Here is a 5,827-nt window from a genome sequence, read left to right as displayed (position 1 = left end):
AAGTAAAGTCCGATGCTGTAAAGAGCAGTATTGCACAGGAACCTGGAATGTTAGGTCCATGAATCAAGGCAAATTGGAAGTGGTCAAACAGGAGATGACAAGCGTGAACATCACCATTTTAGGAATCAGCGAACTAAAATGGACTGGAATGGCTGAGTTTACTCATGTCTTGTTTTCTGAATTGTCTCTGTTTCCTCTGGTGTAACTCCTCCAGTGCATCTATCGCCTTCTGTGCTGTCTGGAGCGCCTTGCTGGTTAGCTCACATTGCTGCCTTCAGCGCTACGCAACTGTCCAGGGCTTCCCCTGGCACTGTGTGGGCGTGCTTCCCCAGGTGGACTCTTACAAAGAAGCGCTTGCAAATTCAGCATCTGTGGGCCAAGAATCTCTGTTCAGTCTTTCCCAAGTGGCTTATTTGGGTTTTTCTGAGAGCTAATCTCCCACTTCCCTTTGGGTGCCAGCACCACCCCTGTTAACATCTCTGCACAGAGTGATGGGGAGACAAGCATATTGGGCAGACTTGTTATCCTGATTGGTGTTCCACTCCTCATGCTTTCAGGGTCCAGACTTCTCCATTTTCTGGGATAAAAAAGTGGCTTCTACTTTCCCTGTAGCCCTCTCCTAAGCCTTCCTCTGCTTACATTAAACTTCCATTGGATCGTATATGCCTGTCTTTCAGAAATTCAGCAGGGCCCCCAACTAATGAAGATCAACCTCTTATTCACAATGTACTTTTGGATCAATTTCCCTTTTATCCAGCAGTCACACTGGTTGATGATGATTCTTATTTAGTACGCGGGGGTGAAGTGGGGGTTCAGGCTACCTTTGAAGTCACCTGTGAGGTGGACACAATTAATGATCATGTCAGACTGCAGCTGTTGGGAACACTGTTTTTATGTGATTAAAAACAAAAAAATTGACCATACCACGTAGCATGTGGGATCTCAGTTCTCCCACCAGGGATGGAACCCACACCCCCTGCAGCAGACGCACAGAGTCTTAACTACTGGCAAGGAAGTCCCTGACAACACTGGGTTTTTGAGTTTCTTCTTGCTTCTTTCTTTCAGAGGCAAACAGCATCAAAGCCCAGATACTTCTAGAAATACATTTAAAATGAGAAATGTACTCTTGTATGGGGAATGTGAACACATACAGAAGTAGAATAGTATGATGAACCCCCATTTGGTCATTACCCAGTTTCAACAAATATTTCACAAGCAATCTTGTTTCCTCTTCACCTTTATCCACTCTAGTCCCTGCCTGAAATTACTTTCAAGCAAATGTAGGTAACATCTTGGAATGAAAACTAGCAATATGGGAATAGATTTTCAAGCCAGGCTTCAGAGGCCTCTTTTGTCCTTCCTGAGCCCTGTCTGTTATTAAGTGAATTACTTCTTGTGGCCGCTGAGGTCTGGGCTCCTCCTCTTGACCTAGATAGATACAAGTAGCCAGTACGGATAGCTGAGAAGGGATTTTTTTTTCTCTCAATTTTAATATCTTTTTTAGTGAAAGGGTAAGTTATTCAATTAATATTTGTAAATATCAAAAGCAGTTAAGTAGAATCTAATAGCTTTAAAGAGGTACATAAAACAGTTTCTCATACACTCTGGCAGCAGAACTGTTCTCTTCCTCTGGGCTTCCAGCCCTGAATGCAGGACAGAATACAAAAGCGGCTTTAGGAGTATGCAGGCCCATGCTCGTTGAAGGTTCCCAAGGCAAATGTGGTGGAGATTCACATGAAGAGCCAAGCACGGCATTGATAGAAAATATTTCTGAAGGGATCTAGCATTATTTTTTGTTTTGGGTCTAGAAAATATAATTCTACCTAAAATTAAAGAGATTCCCTATGACATGGGTGGTGTCTGATGTGTCTTGGTATTACTATCTTTTCTTAAAGTTTCAGCTATTGTGTCTACATGGATAATTCCCATGGAGCACTATTTTCAGCTCAGATTTGCTACCCCAAATTGCAGGCATTTAATCTACTTATTGGAAGCACCCCTGATAGTGCATGTGCATGTGGGCTGTGTCACTTCAGTCGTGTCTGACTCTTTGCAACCCCATGGACTGTAGCCCGCCACGCTCCTCTGTCCATGGGATTCTCCAGGCAGGAATACTGGAGTGGGTTGCCATGCTCTCCTCCAAGGGATCTTCCTGACCCAGGGATTGAGCCCATGTCTCCTGCATCTCCTACATTGCAGGTGGATTCTTTACTCATTGAGCCACCTGGGCAGCCCATCCCTGACTAAGGAAGTAACTAGTACAAGATAGGTACTCAGATATTGATTGTGATGGACCATTAGATATTTCCAAATGGATATTATACCAGAATTTTACATTTGTTTTCATCTCAAGGCCATCATCTGCTAGTTCCATGGTTGCTTGGTTGAGCAGACTCTGACTGTGGCTCCTTCTTGCCCCTCATCTGCTACACCCAGTCGTCCATCAAGGCCTGTGTATACTTCTGTGCATTTCCACATCCATCATTTTACTTCAGCCCCATCAACTTCTGCCTAGACTAATGCAGTAGCCTCCTGACTAGTCCCCTTGCTCCCATCTCTCCTCCCACATTTCATCCTGAGATTAAGAGTCTCAAAAACACACTGATTGTCACTCCCCACCCCTACTTCTCACCAGGAATTCTCAGAAGTTGAAACACATTTGGCTGCAAAATCATTGTACCTTTGCAGTCTTCAGGCTACTTATCTCAACTTAATTACTTTGTTTATTGGTTTCTCTTCCTGTCTGCTAATCCCTTGGGAATTAATAATCCTCACGAGGTTTATTTTGTCCACTAATGTATCCATCTGCAATGCCTAACACAGTGTTTGAGATCTAAGAGGCCTCAGACTAAAATGAATGAATACATGAATGAATGCTCTTCATTCCACTTTGTAATGCTGAAGTGACACAGTCTGAATTGTTTGTTGTTTTCTCAATTACAAAATGGTATTATGTCCTATGTCCTCATTTTGGTTGCTCTTCTTTCTCTTTGGAATATTCCCACCCCCCTCATTTCTGACTTCAAGATCCACGTCTTCTGTCTACCGCTTTCTGGAGTCCACCCTCCAAGGATTCCCTAATACTTCACTCAGGCGGTCTCAGAGCATTTATCTCATCCTTTCTCATTTTGTCATTGTTCATGCCTGAATCTGGGCTGGAGGAAGCACAAGCTGAAATCAAGATTGCCAAGAGAAATATCAATAACCTCAGATATGCAGATGACACCACCCTTATGGCAGAAAGTGAAGAGGAACTCAAAAGCCTCTTGATGAAAGTGAGAGAGGAGAGTGAAAAAGTTGGCTTAAAGCTCAACATTCAGAAAACTAAGATCATGGCATCCGGTCCCATCACTTCATGTCAAATAGATGGGGAAACAGTGGAAACAGTGGCTGACTTAATTTTTCTGGGCTCCAAAATCACTGCAGATGGTGATTGCAGCCATGAAATTAAAAGACGCTTACTCCTTGGAAGGAAATTTATGGCCAACCTAGACAGCATATTGAAAAGCAGAGACATTAACTTTGCCAAAAAAGGTCCATCTAGTCAAGGCTATGGTTTTTCCAGTGGTCATGTATGGATATGAGAGTTGGACTATAAAGAAAGCTGAGCACCGAAGAATTGATGCTTTTGAACTGTGGTGTTGGAGAAGACACTTGAGAGTCCGTTGGACTGCAAGGAGATCCAACCAGTCCATCCTAAAGGAGATCAGTCCTGAGTGTTCACTGGAAGGACTGATGCTAAAGCTGAAACTCCAATACTTTGGCCACCTGATGTGAAGAGCTGACTCATTTGAAAAGACCCTGATGCTGGGAAAGATTGAGGGTAGGAGGAGAAGGGGATGGCAGAGGATAAGATGGTTGGATGGCAACACCAACTCGATGGACATGGGTTTGGGTAGACTCTGGGAGTTGGTGATGGACAGGGAGGCCTGGCGTGCTGTGGTTCATGGGGTCACAAAGAGTTGGACACGACTGAGTAACTGAACTGAATGCATGAATCTTGGCTTTCTGTTAAAGATGTACACTGCTGGAGACTGGGAAGCATGTCCCCATTTTGGGGGAGTATGATTCCTACTTTTTTGTATCTTCCACAATTGTGGTACCCACTAAGGATGTTTGAATCACTCACACTTACATTCACTGGTAAATGAGAAGTTGAGATCTATAAATATTTCACCCTTTTCATCTCCACTTACTCTCCAAATCCCAAATATGTTCTTCATAATGTCAATCACTGACTGGCCATTGAGTTTTCTTCTATTTTCTGTACATTATATATTTATGATGTGGTGAAACTTATCACTGGCATTGGGATTTGCTGACCCAACACACTGTGTTTTTAGACTCAAACTCCTGTAATTGACCCTTGGGTTTCTATTCACTCATTATTAATCTGGATAGATACACTTTCTGAAAACCAGCTCCAGCTCTGAGAAAAACACTGTGTGGAACAGCTTCTGAATTTCATGTCTGTAATCTGAGGTTGCATCAGCCTCTCTAAAATATAAAACATAAGAATTCAAGAGCCAGCTCAGCCACTTGCTAGCACTGTAACTTTGGCCAAAGTATTTCACCTTTTTCTGAGTTGGCGTTCTCATCTGTGAAGTGGGGATGACAATAACGTCTAATTCACAGGTTTGTTGTGAGGATCAAATGCCTTTATACAAACGCATCAATTATAGCTGGCATGGTGGAAGCAAGCAGACAATGTCATATACATTTGAGGCTATAATTCATGGAAGGTCATTGGACAGAAGTTCATTTAGGGAGCTCATCCATTCCTGGGCAGGGACCTCATATCCTGAGTTAGATGTGAGGGGCCATCATGATCTCTATGATTAGAGCCTTTCTCCTTCAGTGGTTTTTGAGAGGAGTGTCAACTCTTAACCTCATCTGGGATAACCTAAGTGATGTGGCCTCTGTTTATATTCCTGCCTTGCCATGTTGAATATCCTTTGCTTCCTATACATGCATGCTCAGTCGCTCAGTGGTGTCTAGTTCATTGCAATCACATGAACTATAGCTTACTAGGCTCCTCTGTCCATGGAATTTTCCAGGCAAGAATACTGGAGTAGGTTGCCATTTCCTACTCTAGTGGATCTTCTAGTGATCGAACCTATGTCTCTTGCATCTCCTGCATTGGTAGGTAGATTCTTTACCACTGCACACCTAGGAAGCCCCTTTGCTTCTTATAAAGTGCTATAATTTCTCATCTCTAGATTATCACAGAAGCTATTTCCTCTGTGTGTAACCCCTTTCCAACTTTAGTGTCAGTTCTTCAGGAATATCTTTCGTGATAATCACTTCCCCATCCCTAAAATTAGTGTATTTCCTATGAATTGTGATAGCCAAAGATGACTCTAGGAATATTTAATAATCAGTGTCAAATGGGCATGAACCTTACCGTGGCTGTGGCACTGGGGCAAGGTCTTGAGAGCCCCTGGCATTGTTCCTTTATTTTGTGGACCACAAGGCACTCTTGGGCATTGTAACAGAGAGGCTTGGGGAGCAGGCTGAGGTGAGGAGGCCCTCTGCAGCTCAGAGCAACAGCAATCTTCCAGGTGGTACGGAAGTAGTAAACTCTGTTAATAGCTGGGCCCCATGGCCGTTCTTAAGAGCTGAAGATCAGTCTTGACTATGACCCATTTTACTGCTTCTATCAAAACGTTTTCTATGCTTATTCTAATTGTCTATTTTTTATAACTATTTCCTGCCAAACTTTGAGTCAAAGTCAATACATCCTTTAAATGATTATCTTAGGTTGGTTTCCCTTGAAAGTAGAGCCTGAATCAAAGAGTCAATGCAGCCAGTTTCTTTGGAAACTGCT

Source organism: Bos taurus, chromosome 12 (assembly GCF_002263795.3).
Source record: "Bos taurus isolate L1 Dominette 01449 registration number 42190680 breed Hereford chromosome 12, ARS-UCD2.0, whole genome shotgun sequence".
NCBI classification, from domain to species: Eukaryota; Metazoa; Chordata; class Mammalia; order Artiodactyla; family Bovidae; genus Bos; species Bos taurus.
This window is presented reverse-complemented; position numbering follows the sequence as displayed.